A 20,148-nucleotide genomic window follows, 5' to 3' on the forward strand; every position below is an offset into this window, starting at 1 on the left:
TGCCCATGCGCACTGTAGTCCAGGGGAGGAGTCACCTATCCAAGGATACTTCGAAGACTCTTCCAGGACAACAACGTGCAAACATCCGGACCCAACACTAGGCGGCGATCTATGCACAGATATGAATTCAGCAGCCCACATGCCTCGAACACATCTGTTATTCAGCGCCAGGACACATTCGGGTAATCGTGCGCTTTACAAATACACCTGTTATGTTATCTTATCCTCTAAAGCTATAGTGTTCAGTTTCTATCGGAAGTACAATCCTTTGGCGTCCCAAGTAACCCCATTCAGGGCGGCTCGGGGGCTTCTTTGACGCTGCTGCGGATATTCTGCACCCACAGCAATTTTAGCAAAAGCAACAGGTAAAGCTTATAGCTGTAATTGAATGAGTTGCTATTTCAGTGTTATATTACCTCACCAACCATTCTGGCTGGCACTGAAGTATTTGGGCAGGAGTGGTGATTGTTAGGCCAGGCAATCAATCAACCCACTTCGGTTGTTTAGGAGAAGGTATGTTTTAAGGAGACAGGATGCCAGTCAGAGGTTAGGGCACAAGGGAGTAGTGTTTAAGATCAAACATTTGGAAGGTGGCTATCATAAATTTAAAATGCACATGGTCCCCATCTTCAGATTGGTTCTTTACTAAACGACACAAAGAGGACAAGATAAAAGGGCGAGAAAGGAGTAGGGTGAGACAAATATTTGTAATTTACAGCATTTATGTAGCAATGATCTAGCGAAAAGATCAGCAAAGTGCTTCAAAGGGAGCATTCGGAAAGCATTTGGAAATCCTAGTGCATGCTTCACAAACGAGTAGCTCGTGAGCTCCTGGTAGCTCTCCTGTGTGCAATCCAGCCTAATAAAAGGGAAGCATTTGATTGGTTGATTTTATACAAGTATAACAACATTGAAAAGTATGCAGTAAGGACGAAACATTGTGTATTTTCAGAACCCATCGCTTATGTTTGGCTAAAATGGCTGAATGTCAAAGATATATAAAAGCTGATGTTTGGGTGATAAATCATGTGACGCTAGCACGACTTATTACTACTATTATTATGTGGGTGCCGGGGGCATTGCAGCTATGGCTGTTATGCATTACCCATGTAAGGACAATGACAAAGTTTTATTTATATTACTGGTGACAACCCTGCCTTAAGCATGGAGCTGGGAACTGCTGGCAAACTTTTATAGGGTGTAATCTTGCCTAATGTGGTCACTACTACAACATTGATAATATTAGTAGCTCGGTATTATTTTTATTGAACTTCAGTAGCTCGTATTACAGAAAAGGTTGATGACCCCTGCTCACAGCTTAGAAAACATAGGAACAATTGTAACTATGACAAAACAGGAGAGACAAGGAGGTAGTACCTTTGGACAGACTATATTTAAGGAGCTAGAACCACAGACAGCAAGGTGACAGCAAGGTGAATGTTTACAACCACCGGTAGGAGGAATTTGAATTTTACAGGATCATTGGCCAAGACTAGGGTAGTTTAAAAATAAAAATCACTTTTTCCACCATTTGGAAAGGTAATCTGGAAAGAAAGCAAAATATAAAACAAGAAATAAAGATCGCCTACAACAGCTAAAGAAGGCGCAGTATTCAAAGTCAGTGCAACAAGAGGCAATGAAACAAAATATGCTATATATTACAGAGACTGGTAAAGGTGCCTAGAACTGTGCCATAAATACCTGAACACTATGATCTTTCAATGCTAGTAAAACTTTGGATCCAAGCTTTGAATTCCACACGTGCTGGATAAGTTTGCAGCTGTGCAAGGCTATTCATAACCAACATTTGCATTGATGTACGAGTGGAGAGGTGTGGAGCAGTGGCCAGGGCAGCTGACTTCGGAGCACGGGGCTCATGGTTCGATCCTTGGATCTTGCGCCAGGTCAGCTCAGCACCATGTGACTCTGGGAAATAGCTCACTTAATTTCCATGACGGCCCCCAGCGCCTGGAGACCCGTAGGGGTATGTAGTTCACGTTTTACAAAAATCGGAGTTACAATTTATTTACGATTTACAAAATCGACACTTATGTGGAGTAACCAGTGCAAATACAAAAAAAATGGTTGGTGCAAATTTGCATTGCACTGGTGCTTTATTATCATGAAACATTATAATACATGCTATCTGGCAAAAAAAACTGCTAAAGTAAAACGTGGAGAAAAAAAAAAAAAAACTTACCACCAGGAAGAGAATCTGAAAAATCTTCAACCAAAGTCTTTCTAGGAGCACCCACAGCGGAAGAGAAAGACCTTCAATTTTCACTCGTATTATCAACATTATTTTTCAATTTTCATTTTATTTGCCTCACACATCTTGGTCTCTCATCCTGGAAATACAGGCGAAAATAAATTAATAACACAGAATATTCAAACAGCAGGTACAAATATCCACACTTTAAAATAGCCAACTGGAAAATTACACAGATTTTCAAAATTGCGTTTTTTTAAAAAAGGGGTTCAGTTTGAGTGGAGCTACATAGACAGACTGCGGAGTTAAAAGGCACATTTTTTGAGTCTGTTTCTCCTATAAAAAAAATGTGCAGGGCCTTCAATGCTAGGCAAAGGCAAGCAATATTTCTCTAACAGGGAGATTTAATAGGACTTAACTGCACCAAATAGTTTATATTTGTCTATAAAGCAGACCTTAGCACTGGAATTAAAAAACAAATTGCAACCTGCTGTGTATAGTGAAAACGCGCTTTGAGAAGAGTGAAATGGTTATTCATCTGATCGAAGTTAAATTTCAATGATATGTCTTGGAGACATTCTTTAACAAAATATTTTGAAGAATTACATAAGAAAGAATACGTACTGGGTAGTGAAGGACAATTTTTTTAAATTTCTTTTCATGAAATGATCAATGTATTTCTCATTTATTTTTTTGATTAGCCTTTGAGACACGAAATTCTTTTCTTTTAGATACCAATGTTTTTAATTTTTCACAAAGTAATACAACAAAGACAGTGTAAGTTTCATAGAGCATCGAAATCAAATCATCCACAACACTCTTCATTACAACAATCACTCCAACCCATAGTAGCGCCGCCATTTAACCCACACCGTACGAAATTAGTGGGAACAACATCTTGCCAAATAGATCGGTTCTTCCTGCTTTCCAAGCCAGCTCACAGCCGAGCGCCATGCTGCCAAAGAAAGAGGGGCAACAGAATCCCATGCACGTGCCATGTCTCCTTTAGCAATCAAAGGGCCCACACCAATCAAGGAGCAACCTTCCGGCTCTCCCATGTCTTCCAGGAGTCCCAACAAAGCTATTCTGGGTGATGGGTCAATGGGCATCCTCAAGATGCGAGGTAGGGTGTTGAAAATGGCAGACCACTATTTCATTGGGCATGGCCATACCAGATGAAATAAATCAATAGTTTCCTCTGGACAGTGAAAGCATGAGTGCCGTACGTTTGTGTGATTGCCAGACTGTCAGTGGTGTTGGGTAGAAAATGTGTATATATTTTAATTGTATTGAGTCGCAAGGATATAGTGAGTTGTCGGGGGCCGTTCTTGTGTCCCTCCAATCACTTTCCTTAAGGGGCCTCACATGCCTCCCACCTTTCCCTGAGTGGCATAAAAAGAAGAAGTTGTAAATATCTACAGGATTGGTAGTTATGAAGTGGCCACAGAGGAGTCTCCAATGTAATCATTTGGTCCCTCCGGTTCCATCTCATAGAGAATCTCCAGGCCAAGAGCACCACACTAGAGCGTCCAGGGAGCGAGTGAGGAATGGGGAGCAATACATCATCCCCGGTATGTTGTCGCAACCCATAAAGGAAACCTCAGTCTGGAATCCGTGGTCTTGCCTTCACCCCAGTGAGCCAGTCATTCAACACCAAGACTTGAGAAACCCAATGATGCAAGGGCAAATCAGCCATTCCCATACCCTTTTATAGGTTGACCTATCACATTTGCCAAATAAGATTCGAGGCGTTTGGTTAGCCCAGCTCCTGAAACCAGTGCTGCGGGAACATCAGTGGGGAGTTCTGCAGAACACAGAGGAACCACAGCGCTATCATCATCCTGGACAGCACCACTCTGCCTAAGATATTAAGAGGCAAGGTGAGCCATCGCAGAAGGTCTTTCTTCATTTTGGTTAGGAGGGGTGTGAGGTCCATGTATGTATCCCAAGATTTAAAAAAAAGCGTAGATGTCGAATTGGGAGTTGGGTTTGCCCTTATGAGTAACCAGGAGATTTAGGCTAATTCAACTGGAGACGGGAGGCGGGCTCATATAGATTCAATATGTGGCGAAGTCTGGGACCAATAACAGCACATCATCCGCATAGAGGGCAATATGATCACCTTACCCCTAGGGAAACACCAGACAAAATTAATTTTATTGCCTATCAAATTACCCAATATTTCTGACCCCATCTGGTAGGATAAAAGCAAACCAGTAAGCAATGCTCATTAGAGGATTTATACATGTATTTACATCTTGATGGTAAAATCCTGAACATGATCGTATTTTGGAAACTATGGAAAAGCGGTTTGAGAGGCATTTCTGTGGACTTCCATAAAACACGGCTCATCGAAAGCAGGTTGGTCTAATGCAACAGCTTTTTGATATGCAACAAGAGTCTCCAATTCGAAAAGCTAGTGACTGAAGAGCCTTACAGAGGGCTCTTGCCAAATAAAAAATTATTTGGGCCCTCAAAATGGCAGATAGTACAATCCTAAGATGTGAAGCGATAAATTCTTTAATTACTTCTTTCACTAGTCCATAGTTAACCATGCATCGCTCACTGATTTCAGAAGAATTCAAGGTTTCAGATAAATTTTGTTCAAAGTGAACACACATCCAAACATGCTACACATTTATGTTACTCTTTTACTTTTAAGAATATTTAAAGCTCACATTTACACATATTTATAGGTGCATAAAGTGGCAGGTGATAAAGCAATCACTGTTTGGATTTAACATTATCAATGTGGCCCTGTGACAAAACGCAAAGCAGTTTTGTCTAATATTGCCACTGATTCTATTAAGGGCAGCCTCAACCAGTATCTTTTCTTCCATGTACTCAACTCTGCCAACATCTGTAGTTTGCAAGTTTGGTTTCAAGACATTTTTTGTGAAGTTATAACATACCTGCTGTACTGTACAAGAACACCATAATAAACTGAACATTGACTCAATCTGAAGATCGCCCAATGGGCTTGGCTAAAAGAAAAGCTTTTGACTGTTCCCCTGAGGGGTCAGGGCTGCTGCACTGTAGATTATTATCCACTATCCTCCTTTTTGAAAGCTCTGGCATCTCCAGTTGAGAATGTAAAGAAATGGTAGCAACGCACAGGAAACTCCATGCAATTTATGTTCACAATGAACATCACTGCTTGAAGGACATCCAGCCAAGCCCACCAGAGGGGCATGTTGCCCGGGCTACTAGAGGAACATCCAGCTCGGTGCTTCTCAGTCTGCCAAGTGGGAGACCTGGGGAAAAACACATGGACAGCCATGCCGGTAGCCATAAGAAAATTAGTTGGAGACTTTGATGCCTCTGCAGCTCAAAGGACCAACGAAGCACTGAGAGGCCAGTAATATCCATATCTATTTAGAAGCTTGGTTTAGAAGCAACTCGGGCGCAAGTGGCTTGCAGCACTCTGAAGCCCCCAAACGGCATAGCTGGTCTGCTAGTTTGCCAATCACAAGCATCCAACCTATTGGTCTACCCTGGTACAGCAAGCAAACGTGACCAGATGAGTATTAGCAATTACTGATATCCAGTAGGGAAGTCTAACTTCACCCTTCAGCAGATCAATCAATAAGTGGTAGACCACATAAATCTTTGAGCTCAAATGATTAAGCTTTTACAGACAATCACCACTGATTGATAAGACTTATCCTGCCTAAACATGTAAGTGAGAAAAGCCACCACAGCTAGGGACTTGTTAAACTTGGCATGATCACGACTCAAACCACCTTCTTTCAGGTATGTCTGGCCAATAAAAGAGCCGCATCACTTTCTGTGGATCTAAACATCCTCAACACGCTTCACAAAAACTGAAATTCACTTTAATCTAAGAAGGAAAAACCTTCTCTGTATGGTTACTCCTCTTGTAGACCTAGAAAAACCCGTTTCTCACTTTTTTCAGCCACCATGCCAAACATAAAAAATAACTTTACCGTTCATCTGAAATGCAAAACATTATACCCGTAGCCTGACTGTTAAAGATAGAACAGAGCAGGAAAATACCATAAGCAGTTTCTTAAAACAGAAGAGGCAGCACTTTGAGAGTCTCAACAGCAGGGGTGTTTGATAAACTTCCAACAGGTAGAGAGACAAGTTGCGTAGAGCGAGCAAGTAAGAAAGCCCAACACCACTCTTCCCGCAACCATGCCAAGCTCTGGGGTGTTCTGCTTCCTCTCCCACCAAAGGTATGACCAAGATCTTGTCTTCACAGAAACCAACCTGGCCGCCACTGATTCTTGTACTCTACTGTAGCCTTTATGCAGCATTTCATACCATAGATTTGGCCACGAAGTGGTCCAATGTGCATCAGGTTCTAGGCACTCTTTTTGAATGCATGGTTGGTAGGGTACTGAATGCAGTTTGGCAGATATGAGATTCAAACACGCTACAGTGAATACTGCTGCGCATAAGCATATGGTGTTGAGGAAAGCATGTGAAAAGATATACCTGCACATTCATACCATTTTAGGAGTAGTCAGTATGCACGTATGTGGTGTTTGCATGTGGTATTTTATAGCACAAGCAGGTCTGAAAGGCAGTGGAACTTTACAGGGTTAAAGGCTAAGCTACTCTCAGTGAGGGATTGCAGGCATAGCTGGGTTTGGAGTGTGGGGGGCCTGTTACTTTACTGTGACATAGTGTCCCTTAAAGTGATGATGTTTCCACTCTCTACTTAACTAAGGCAGGCTTGGTGAGGACCTGACTGATAAGGGGATCTCGTTCCAGTATTCTATTATGTGCACACCATGTGGAAAGGTGGAGTGGACTAGAAAAGTGTTACGTGAGGTACACCCAGAAGTGACTCAGAGGAGACCAACGTCCTGGAGGTACTGGTAACATAGCCAGGCTGTGGGGTCCACCAACAAAACAACAAAGGCACACGCCCAGCAAGTGGTGTTAAGCAACTAGGAAAGGTTACAGGAAATTGGTCTAGACATACATCCTGGAGTAGGGCCCATCCCAGAACTCTGGCTTTAGGACCCGTAGGGACTTTTTGGAAAAATTCAAACTACCCTTACTACTTCAAGAGAGTTCACATTTGTCTCCAGCTAGCCTCCCCATTTCCCCAACTGTTAACCACATCCTGCTAACCCTTGCCCCGTGAAGAAATAAACAGCAATGAGTTTTATATAGTAATATTAAAGTTATAATAACATCAAGCTCACTAAACAGGACCTGCCAAGACTGGCCAGATTCATCACCTCACTCATCTCACTAACAGTTGCCTAAGAAAGTGAAATACGCTTTAGTTACATTTATGCGGAAGAAATATAACTCAGATCCGGGCATGCTAATACATTTTAACCCATTTATTTTCTTCATTGCATGCCCAAGGTCCTTGAGAAAGTCAGGATGCCACACCCTCCTCAGCGACCTCAAGGCCAGCCTTCCATCTCAATGAATATTTAGGGAGCAATCCTTTTGTGTAGAGATGAAGATAAGCCTTGTGCAGATCCCCATTGGAGATGTTCAACTCTTCAAATGCCTCTTTAAATACTGCTTTAAAAATCCAGTACACTGTCTACTTTTAAGCCAGTCAATCAATTAAACAGGGGTTTGTATAGCGTGCTACTCACACGTGAAGGTCTCAAGGTGCCGGGGGGTGAGCGGCTCCGGATCAGTCGAAGAGCCAGGACTTGAGGTCCTTCCTGAACGTGTGCAGGGTCGGGGAGCGTCTGATGTTCACAGGGAGCTCGTTCCAGGTCTTGGCTGCGTTGGCTGCGATGTAGGAGAAGGCTCTCCCGCTGGTTCTGTTTCTGCGGATGTGGGGGACCTCTGCCAGGGCGAGGTCGGCGGAACGGAGGTTCCTCTTGGTTACGTGGAAGGATACTCTCTCGGTGAGGTATTTGGGTCCGATGTTGTTGAGGGATTTGTAGGTGTGGGTGAGGAGTTTGAAGGTGACCCTCTTCTCGATGGGGAGCCAGTGGAGGCCTCGTAGGTGTTGGGTCATTTGCGGTGTCCCGAGGAGGAGGCTGGCTGCGGTGTTCTGGATGGTTTGGAGTTTGTGTAGAAGAGTTCTGTTTATTCCGGCGTAGAGTGCGTTGCCGTAGTCCAGTCTGCTGGTTATGAGGGCGTGGGTGACGGTCCTTCTGCAGTCGATGGGGGGGATCCATTTGAAGGTCTTACGGAGGATGCGAAGGCAGTTGAAACTATTGGAAGCGACGGCATTGATGTGGCGGTTCATGGAGAGGGAAGAGTCAAGGATGATGCTGAGGTTCCGAGCGTGGTCCGTAGGGGTGGGTGGGTTCCAGAGGGCGGAGGGCCACCAGGTGTTTGCCCCAGGCAGAGGTGCAGGGTCCGAGGATGAGGACCTCGGTCTTTTCTGAGTTGAGCTTCAAGCAGCTGTCTTTCATCCAGGCTGCAAACGTTCTTCATTCCTTCCTGGAAGCAGAGTCTGGTGTCTTCAGGATTCTTCGTGAGCGAGAGGAGGAGCTGGGTGTCATAGGCGTAGGATACGATGCTGAGCCCATGCTGTCTGACGATGGTGGCGAGGGGGGCCATGTAGATGTTGAAGAGCGTGGGGCTGAGTGATGATCCCTGGGGTACTCCGCAGTTGATTTCCGTGGGTTCGGAGAGGAAGGGAGGGCGTTAAATCCTCTTGGTTCTGCCGGAGAGGAAGGATTGGATCCAGTCGAGGGCGGCTCCTTGTATCCCCGCGTCGTGAAGTGTGGCTGCGAGCGTGCGATGTGAGACAGTGTCGAAGGCTGGGGGGAGGTCTAGAAGGATGAGGGCCGCAGTGTGTTCCTGGTCTAGTAGCATGCGGATGTCGTCAGTGGCGGCGAGGAGGGCAGTCTCGGTGCTGTGGTTGCTGCGGAATACAGACTGGGAGGTGTCTAGGATGGAGTTCTCTTTTGATAAAAGCAGTCAGCTGGGCGTTCACGAGTCTCTCGGTGACTTTGGCCGTGAAGGGGAGGAGAGAGATGGGCCGGTAGTTGCTCAGGTCCGTTGGGTCAGCTGTTGGTTTCTTGAGGGGGGGGGTTTCACCTCCGCCCGTTTCTAGTCATGTGGGCAGATGCCGGATCTGAGGGAGGCGTTGATCGTCCGTCCTAGTTCGGGTGCGATGACAGCGGCGGCCCTGTGGAAGATGTGCAGTGCGCAGGGGTTCGTTGGGGCTCCTGAGTGAGTTTTCTTCATGGTCGCGGTGATGAGTTCAACGGTCGCCAGATCCCAGGAGGTGATGGTTGGCTTATCAGCGGCGGTGGGTAGGGGGGCGGTGTCCAGTGCTAGTTCTCTGAAGTTGTCGTAAAGTAGGAGCTGAGTTTCTCGCAGAGTTCCTGGGAAGGTGTGATGTCTGTGGCTTCGCAGGTGGGTTTTGCGAACTGTATGTTTGACGTTGAACAGTTCCTTGACGTTAGTCGTGTTGGTCTGGACTTTGTCTCTTATGAAGGTCTGTTTGGTGTCTCTTATGAGCTGGTGGTATTCATTCAGGACGCTCGTGGTTGTTCCTCGCTTCCATGGTTTTCTGGTTTCGCCGGGTTTTCGCTAGGTGTCTGCAGGAGCATCTGGCTTCATGGAGTTCTGTGGTGAACCAGGCGGCCTTCAGAGGGCGCCGTTTGGCAGGGTGGCGGAGGGGTGCCAGCTTGTCGGCGCAGTAGGAGACCCACCTGTGAAAGTCCCTGGCTGCAGAGTTGGTGTTGGTTGTGGCGCTGGGGAGGTTTTGATGGAGGGTGGTTTTGAGGTGTTCCTCTGTGATCTTGCCCCAGTTCTGTTGTGGCGGGCGTGGGGCAGGCTTAGATGCGGTGGTGGTGCTGAAGGTGAAGTGGATGCAGTGGTGGTCCGTCCAGAGGGTCTGGGTGGTGTGGCTGAAATGGATGTTTGTTCCTCCCGTGAAGATGGGGTCGAGGGTGTGACCCGCTCTGTGGGTGGGCGTGTTGACGAGCTGCTTCAGTCCTTGGTTGGCGAGGTTGTAGAGGAGAGTGGTGGAGTCGGAGTCGTTGCTGTTGTCAAGGTGGAAGTTCAGGTCCCCGAGTACAATGTAGTCCATGGAGGGGGCAGCGAGCTCGGCGATGGTAGTTGCGGGCTGAATGTGAGATCCTGGCGGTCTGTACATGAGGGTGCCACGTAGCGTGGTCCTGGGGTTGACCTGGATCTGGAAGTGGAGGTGTTCTGTGTTGAGTGGGGGTCACTCGTGCTGGATGTGGAGAGTCTTGTGTGCGATGGAGAGTCCTTTTCCTGGGCAGTGCGGGCGGTCCTTTCCCTGGATCTTGTAGCCATCAGGGATGGCCGTGACGATGTCGTGGCCGGAGGTGGCGTTGGGACAGGTTTCCATGAAGAAGGCGACATCGGGCGAGAGGGTGTTAATCACGTCCCAGATTTCTACGGCGTGTCGGTGCAGGGAGCGCCCGTTGAGAAGGATGCACATCAGGGATTTGGTGGTGCGTGCATCAGGCGGGCCTTCGCCGGTTGTGGGAGCTTTGTTGATGGTGAAGGCTCTGCGGTAGTCTCTGCACAAGAACTGCCCATGGGTGGTGTTCGGCGAGGATCTTGCGCAGTCGGCGTGTCTTCCAGGATTGAGTGCATGGAGGGTGGCTGAGTCGTAGCGGTGGGGCCTGGGAGAACCAGGGTTCCTGGCGCTGGTCGTGGACGAGCTTGCCTTAGGCGTGCCAGTGGCGTGTGCCCACATTAAGTAGGGGAGGGGGCGGGAGCAGAGGTATGGAGGCGGGAGCGGGGCTGAGTCGGGGGCCAGTGCCGCAGGGCCAGTAGCGACGGGAGGAGAGAAACAGTACAGCGAGGGGAAAAATAAAAAAACAACAACACACGGGTACAGTAATGCAGTCAGCGAAAGGCAAAAGTGAGGTGGAGAATAACAGTGAGGAATAACATTAACAGTGGAAAATACCGCAGGTGCAGGGACGGGCTGCTGGCTCGAATCCTGCTCGGAAGAAGGGCTCTGTGCTGGCACGGACGACAGTGAGGCAGAGCTGCTGGGGAGAGTGGTGGCCTTCGACCATATAACGGTATAAAGGGAGATTGTCACAAAGAAGTCGAGACTTTGACATTCATATACAGGACTAGATAAACCTCAGCACTGTTCTTTCCAAACCATATCCTTCATCACTTGCCAAGTACCAGTGGTTATCCCGAATTTGCAATGCTCTATAACACATACGTGGCCAGCCACACACAGTAACCAGTGAATCCCTTTCTATGGGCTTCTGCATGTACGATACAAAACATCATCATCATCATCTACAATAGCATGGAGGGTCTGGGTAGCAGCATGGCCTGTAGCAGGCACATTCAGAACAAAAGGCTCGCAAACAAACTGTGCCACAAAGCATCCGGGATAACAAATCTTCTCTTGAGTAGATCCCAATGCCTTTTCAGCCAATCATCGTCCCAGTGAGATTCTTCCATTACTACTCAAAAATGAAAACCACTGGTTACTGCTTAATGCTGAACTGAATTCCATTCTCCAAGTCAGTGCTACTGCCAATAGTGTTTTCTACCATCTACTACCCCTTAAAGCATTTCCTTGCTAACCTCGAACCACATCATAATCCTGGGGTGCATAGTCCAATTATGTCTGCGTTTCTGCAATGTAAAAAAAAAAAAACACATGCCAATTACAAAAGAGTCATCAGTAAACTGCTTTCATGTATTGAATACATTATCTTATCTTGATCCTTCTAGCCTTCCATTGCCTCACCTCTAGACATTGTGTAAAGGACATAAGGCACTGGTTGGTGAGTCTAGGGATACATTATCTAAGTTGTCTGCCAACTATATGCCAAAGGTCGACCTACTAACCACTGAACCCGCTTTGGTCCAGCCCAGTGCATATCACTGGTTGGGTCTCTTGTATCTGCATTTTACGCAATAGCTTTCCTTCCTCTTCTTGTATTTGCCCACCCTTTTATAATGCACAGGCACTGGCAAAACCAATAGTAACATCCAACCAATCGAAAAGTATAGAAAACATCGGGTGACGCAACATAGTGGACATCTTGAGATATAAAAAGTGTGTAGAAAACAATGTTTTCTATACTTTTCAGCTAACCACCGCATTACATCGTCCTGTTTCATCACACAATGTGGTAGTCATGATCAAAGTATAGAAAAGGCTGTATTCTACACTCTAAACATGGCAGCCACGTTGAGCCGCACCGTGGTGCGTAGAGACACGTCATCACAGTGCATGATGCAATGTGGTGGCATTTTGAGAGACAACCATATTTTCTCTACTTTCCAGATGCCTGTGAGGTGGTGGCCCTCTTCAAACAATGTTTTCTAGTTCAGTGTCAGCGCACTATAAAAGCGTCCCGCACTGGCAAAGCCAACAGGGTAGTGAGCAAGACATATTAGCTTTGCCAATGCTCCTAAGTGATGACTCTAGGCTTTTTATCTGGACATTTCTCTATATGTAGATAACCATTATTTCTGCAGCAGATTATGGAGGACCACATAAGTTGGTGCCAAATATTCAAAACTCACTAACTCAAGTCCTCCGCGAAAAGGGCTGATCAAATTTAGGGAGTCAAAAAAATTTGCAAACGTTTCGCAGACTGATATATGATAGTGGTCACTACTACGCAGGTTCATGAAAAGAAAACCTGTTTCATAAACAAACAGCCTCATTGCTAATAGGTAGCCTTGCGTGCCTATGCCCCAAAAAGGTTTGACGCTGCTAATTAGAGTGATCATGCTCACAAAAAACTAATATGGTAAACCCAGAAGAAACGTCAACATTATCTGCAGCACTGGAACCAGGACATACACATAATAAGCAGTGGAGGGAAAAGGCTAAGGAAAATTAAATGAGGAACAGAGGAGGTTGCACAGAATCGTCTAGTCAATGTCATTTCTCACTCTATATTTCTTAGTCTGAGCGAAAGTTTGTTAATGGACTGTTGATTTGATTTATAAAAAAAATATGAGCATTACGTGAGCTTGAAAGCAATATAAATGGTAAATCGATACAAGTAGTATGAAGGTGAAAGATCAATTGTCTGTAAAACTTCAGAACACCTAGCACTGACCCACACGTCACAACCCCTCTCAGTATTCCACAGCCCTGGATCTGTGATGCAGCCCCAAGAATTAAGAGAGGGAAAGGAGGTCACGATCAGTGACGATGAGGGGGTGCAGGGGAATGCTGGGCAAGAGCTTGGGGATGCAAAGGAGTGGACTTGAGGGTGCAGGGGAATGCTGGGCAAAAGCTTGGGGATGCAAAGGAATGGACTTGAGGGTGCAGGGGAATGCTGGGCAAAAGCTTGGGGATGCAAAGGAATGGACTTGAGGGTGCAGGGGAATGCTGGGCAAGAGCTCAGGGATGGAAAGGAGTGGAAAAAAGAGCGAGTCCCCCAGGAAGGTAATATTTTTTGTTAGAGCTTAAAAATTACTATATAAAAAAAAATATAGTGGGTCTCCGTACCAAATAGTTCCAGTTCACTTCGACCTCGGACTATAGATAGATCTCCTGCCCTACTTCCAAATTCTCAGATCTCCTGCCCTACTTCCAAATTCTTACACTTAAATTAGGGAAAAAACTTGTCATCACACTAATTAACTTCTATAATAATTTAGCGGATGAGACTTTCCTGAACGTTCTTTCCCTAATACAAGCAAATATAAATGAACATAGGCGCCCTAACCAAATAATCGAAAACGCCAACATAATTTGGGGTGGAGACTTCAACCTTCATCCCTGCCCCAAAAATGACATCTGTGGAATGGTGGACGAATTCGAGAACCCTTTAGTCCACTTTATCCATTCTAGTGTGGGCCTAGCCATGAACAAATTACTTGCTGATCTGGATTTGCTAATTGTAAACCCCATCCAAAAACCTAATGACAGACTAGAATTCACTTACAGAGGAAGGGGCCACAAGACCACTGTTGACTACATAATGATTACAGAAGGTCTTAAAGATACAATTTCCAACTTTAAAATCCTGGAAAATAACTTGAGTGATCATTCTGCCCTACAAGTAACCCTCCAAACAGATCATCCAAGAACACACACGGCAATCATAGCAAAAACTTTAGCACAGAACAGGATAGAATTGGGGAAAAACAATGGATACACCATAAAATGGGAAAAACTGGACCCCAACATTCTTACTAAGCATCTAGTAGACTCTACCTATGATAACATCTTGATCTGTCTCGACCCCCATGCAGAGGCGAATCAAATCGTGGAAAATTACAAGAAAATAATAGAACAAGTCAGAAGTCTTCTAACTAAAACACCAAAACAAAATAATCTATGCTCCACAGGCTGGTTTAATCATGATTGCACTAAGGCACATTCCAAGCTGAAAAAAGCTCTCGGAAATCAAAACAGAGATAAAACAAATATTCAATCTCTTCGACGAGAGTATAACATCGCCAGAGCCACAAGGAAAAAAGAACTGAAAGAATCTCTGTGGAAGGCCTTGCACGAAAGTGCACTCCAGAAAAATAGTCAGGCATTCTGGAAAATAGTCAAAACACCACTGTTAACGGACAATACTGGTCCAAAAATAGATGTGGCCATCGATGAGGATACGTGGGTGAATCATTTTTCAAAAATCTTTAAACTAACAGATACGACTGAAGAACATCACCCCAATATCAATCCAGTAACCTACCCAATCCTACTGGAGATTGACCTGCAGGATGTCAATACGGCGCTAACATTAAGTAAGAGTGGGAAAGCTCCAGGTCCCGACGGGGTCCCAGTCGACCTATTTAAACATCTCCCAGACCTATGGGTTCCAATACTCACCAGAGTCTGCCTAGCAACAATGAAGCTTGGGCTGTTAGAATCTTGGTCATCCTCAATCATGGTCCCAATCTTTAAGAAGGGGGACCGACAAGACACCAAGTGCTACAGACCAATTTCGCTCCTCGACTCCCTGGGTAAACTTGTTGGTAGAGTCCTCCTCGAAAAGTTACAGCAATGGGTAGAAGACAAAAACATCCTATCAGATTTACAGTTTGGATTCAGGGAGGGATTCGGAACTGTTGAACAGGCACTAAACTTAAGTCTGTTAATTTCAAAATACATCCATGCAAAACCTGGCGCTACTTACATGGTTTATGTAGATCTGTCCTCTGCATTCGACTGCGTTTCGCATGCAAGACTCTGGTCACTGTTGAGTGCAATGGGGGTAGATCCCCCTCTTCTGGACTTCCTGAGGGAGCTATACAGCGAAGCCACGGCGAGAGTAAGGTACGGGACAAAAGGAGAACTGACGTCGCCATTCAGGGTAGAGCGGGGAGTGAGGCAAGGTTGCGTCCTAGCCCCTTCCTCTTCTCTTTGTACACCAACGGCCTAGAAAAGGCAATGTTGAGAGGAGGGAGAGACCTCCCAAGAGCTAACGGTCGCTTGATCCCCGCTCTCCTTTATGCGGACGACGCAGTTATCCTAGCCCGCACCCCCATTGAACTGCAGAAATCTCTATCTAAATACGCAGATTTCATGGGCGCTCTGGACCTCCATATAAACATCAAAAAAACCTATGTTATGGTAGCCGGTGGCTCAAGAAAGACATCCAAGTCCATTTTTCTGAAACAACAAAAAATTGAAATGACCTCACAGTATCCCTACTTAGGCATTATGATTGACGATGCCCTGAACTGGAAAGCGGCAGTCGAGAATAGGAGACATCTCTTCAGACGAGCCATCATGGCACTAATGAAATTCTCCAAAAAACTCGGCAAAAAGCCAACAGCAGAGCTACTACAGATTTATGCCGCGAAATGCCAAGCCATCGCCTTATATGGTGCAGGGATATGGGGCCACACACCTATCGACTCTATTCAAAAAGAGGAGAATTTCTTCATGAGGTTCCTTTTATCAACCCCAAGAGGCACTTCCACCTATGCCTCACATATAGAACTAGGAATCACATATATTGAAGATCTAATAAAAATCCAACCTCTTTTGCTTTGGAGGCGAGTATGGATCTCTGGAAAAAACACCTTGACTAAAACCATCCTTCGCGACACCATGGATCTGGACCATGCCTATAAAATATCCTGGCTCTCCTATGTAAGACTTTTCTTCTCTGACCTGGGCCTAGAAAAATATTACCATATGCCAGAAGAATTGAAGGAAATATCTAAAAAGGAACTGAAATTAGTTGCCCTAAGCAACCTGGAATCCCTTAGACTGACATCACTGAGTGCGAAAAAATCGGTCATCCACGCAATTATGACACAGCAGTCGCTGAATATCCAGCAATATTTGACACTGGAGCTTACAACTTATGAAAAAATGCTCCTAACAAGGTTCAGAATGAACCTCTTTTTTAGACTAGTGTCATTCCCCGAAAAAAATAACTGGAAAACGCAGATGGAACTGTGCCCATGTGATGATCGTTCACAACAGTCCAATATGCACACAGTATTGTTCTGTAAGTTCTTCCATACCCATCGTAAAGTCTGGCTAATCCCTTTATTAAAAAGATGGGGCCACAGACAATGTCGACCAGCCATGCTGGCACTTCAAACTTTGGATTCTGAACGAACAGTTTATCACGTACTGAATTTTCTAAAGTGTATTATGAGGCACAGAAATAATTTGTAATATAGTGAATTAATTTCTGTATTACCTAATTTACGCATACTTTCTCTTTTTAACTATACATATAACTACATTTTTAAGTCAATTTTATTATGAATATGTGTATGTTATGATATCTTTTATGGTTTTACTCTGTTATAAACCGAATAAAGATTACTATTATTATTATTATTATTATAGATAGGTCTGTTGAACATGTAGGTACATGGAGCTTAAGGGTATTCCAGATTTCTCCAATTTGTACAATTTAGTTTCAAACGGCCATCCTCATTGCGGCAAGGACCAGGACATTGTCTGGGCCAACTTTTCCCCATTGCAACACACTACTGTGGTGCTTATTGTTAAAGGTCTATGTATGAACTGAAACTGCTCAGTGAGAAATCTGAGAAACAACAAATTTCGGCTGCAGTAGAGCGCTCGAAAGGTGAAGGCTAGAGAAGACTGCCTTAGATCACTAATTCCAAGTGCCCAATAGCTTAAACACCATCATTACAACGAACGAGTAGTTTCCGAAACACTAGGCCAAGATGAAAAAAAACACAGAAAGTTTGAATGGATGAGGAAACGTACGTTTTAGAAGCAAACAAAGAACATGTGGGAACGTGGAAAGGTAATGTTGATGAAAAGCCAAACTGTGCAAAGGAACTTCACCACCTTAATTCACTACTGTTGTACATTCTGTGCTATCTTGTTTGTGTTTCGTAAACAGCATTTCACCCTTGAAACTGTGAACTTAGGCCCCGGTTCACATCGCTTTTTCTGTGGATAGTTGTGTCCTGCCCTGATCCTGTAGTCAGATTCTTTAATATTTTGCGCACCTATAGCCACATTATACATGCAGCGCATTTTCCTTCATTGCACTGGGTGCACCTTCAAAAAGGTGTTATGATGAATGCAAACTTGCGGTGCCCTGGGGGCAGCGCATTTATGTGAAAAACAGAGCAGCTGCTTTGAAGCCGCTCCGTGTTTGCACAGTGCAGGCGGCAATCCGCCTGCCCTTTTAAAGGGGATTAGGGATCCCCTTGCAGGCGGGTGCAGTCATCGGGTGCAGTCAGTGACTGCACCTGCCTGCCAGGGGATTTTTGGTGGGGTCCATGAGGCCCCCTTGCCCCCCTCCAGAGGGCTGCTCTCAGGTGGCGCACTGTCAGTGCGTCTCCTCAGAGCATCTTTGCCTCTGCGCTCGCATCTGTAATACGACCCCTAACTTTTACACAAAAAACAAAAATTAGGCAAGTAAGGTCCACATGATCTCGATTTAGAAAATGAAGAATTAAGTAATTTTACTATTGTAAAATGAGCTTTCTAATAGGGCAAATCTATTAATGTGGTGGAAATTCCGTTCTGGTAATATAAGAACATGCGCAGGGATATGGGCTGGCAAAATGCGGTAAACAAACTGGTAAGTCTATGGGTGATCCAGAAAGGTGGGTGGCCTGGCAAAATGCGGCAAACAAACTGGTAAGTCTATGGGTGATCCAGAAAGGTGGGTGGCCTGGCAAAATGCGGCAAACAAACTGGTAAGTCTATGGGTGATCCAGAAAGGTGGGTGGCCTGGCAAAATGCGGCAAACAAACTGGTAAGTCTGTGGGTGTAACAGCACATTTCACTGTTAAATTCCACCGTGGACATGCATGCAAAAGTACTTCTAGAAGTGGAAAGATTATCTTCCCAGGTGGCAATATAATGAGTACATCCCCATATTCATTGGGGGCTTATAGGGCAAAGGAGTTTTTCCAACAGATGGAAAAAACCATTGTGCGTGCAGAGGCCTGTTCCCGCATTATTTCCGCATCTATTACTATCCACCTGGTGTAAAACCTTATAAGTACCTTTTGTGTGCAGTAGAATTACTGGAAATCGATTGCTTTCGTGGAATTCCAAGAGCCGTCATAGAATTATTTGTGAATCCCACAAAGTTGGAAATCAGTTTCTTAAATGGCAGTTACGCTAAAGGAGAACATTTCTGACTTTCAGACCCCCATGTCTCACCTTTTCTTCTACTCTTTTATTCCCACAGGTAGGACGCACTCATGAAAGAAATATTTTGAAATAAGGCCCAAGGATTTGAGCACTTATGCTCTAAATTGTTTTAAGTCTTTGTCTCTACTTCAGTTTCAAGTCTCTTTCGCAACTGTCTTTTTTGAGTATGGCGTTGGTCAAGACCTTTTGATTTTACTAAAATGATATACATAATGTACATAGTTAAAGGTATTTTAGCGATCCCACTTAAAGTGTTGGGTCTGTTATTATCCCACTCACATTTTTCTTCCACCCACAACATCATACAGCATGAAGCAATGGATCAGCCCTTGGTCATCCCAGTCTGATAACATTCAGAATGAAAGGAATTCCAAAGTCAATTCCAACTTGCAAACACAGCAGCAAAGCAACCTTTGACTCATTTGTCCTGCCTATATCAACTTATTGAATAAGAGAATCTCTCTGGCATTCTTCAGAGTTTCAACATGCGGGTCTTTATAGTAGCTTCTCCACAGCATATAATAGCTAGGAAAGGATAAGACACCAAAGTGTAGTCCAGCAGGAAACAGAAGCCAAGTGGAGAAATGAAAGAGCTAGGTGAAAGACCAGATCTCCTTGTCTGGGTTAGAAGAGCTCACTTAGGGATACGCAATTATTGAGATCGCATAAGGGGATGAGTAAATCATGTCTGGCACAGCCACAACGGGACACCCAGATCAATGTCAATTTATGAATTTCATATGCATTATCTTTACACTGGGAATGAGCAGAATGTTAGACTGAAATGTGGTGCTAAAATCAATTGGCCCAAAAGAAGGTCATTTTCCGTTCCCCTTATACGTCCATATCCATCTTCAAAGGATGCACACCTGCAAATTCCTCACGTTACCTCTTTAAAAAGGAAATCAATTTCCAGCAAAACCAAAAACAATGCCATGGTGTAATTCCTCTTAATCAAGGTCCTCTTACCCTACATGAAAGAAAAGCAAGGATTGGGGAAAATTTGTGGCCATCAAATGCCATTTTCTCCGTGCAGTCTAGAGATTACTAAACGTAGACTAGAAAACCACCACAAGCACACAGGGCTTCCGCTATCACAGCACCTGGAGAGGTCAGGACAACCACTGGGAGCAGAGTGGGTAGAACTGAGCGGACATGTACATGACGCTGAATGGACCCCCCTTCCCACAATAAAGGCAGGTCTAGGTGTTGGGTATATGAAAGCGGTTCAACAAACCACAACTTACAAAATACACTCAAGAGAATTATTAGGGATCGGAAACTGTACAGGGTAAGGAAAGGAACCCAGGAAGAATTAAAGATAAGGGCAAATAATGTCAATAAGAGTCTGGGTAGAACACACTGGGGGGGTCTGGTTGAACAAATGGAGAAACACTCAAATAATAAAGTCCTCAATAAAATTTATGACCCC

General features: G+C 44.8%; 1 protein-coding gene across 3 annotated transcripts in view; it reads right to left on the bottom strand.

Moving 5' to 3' along the window:
• Positions 1–20,148, bottom strand: part of SH3BP2 (SH3 domain binding protein 2) — a 300,470-nt gene that overhangs the window by 180,670 nt on the left and 99,652 nt on the right. For 2 of the 3 annotated variants that reach the window (XM_085642526.1, XM_085642525.1), the window contains one exon: positions 2,201–2,348. The exons of the other annotated variant lie outside the window; for it this stretch is intronic. The gene's annotated coding sequence lies outside the window, so the exon portion shown is untranslated. The remainder of the gene's footprint in view (positions 1–2,200; positions 2,349–20,148) is intronic. 3 annotated transcript variants of the gene reach the window in all.

This window comes from Triturus cristatus, chromosome 2_2, assembly GCF_964204655.1.
Source record: "Triturus cristatus chromosome 2_2, aTriCri1.1, whole genome shotgun sequence".
NCBI classification, from domain to species: domain Eukaryota; kingdom Metazoa; phylum Chordata; class Amphibia; order Caudata; family Salamandridae; genus Triturus; species Triturus cristatus.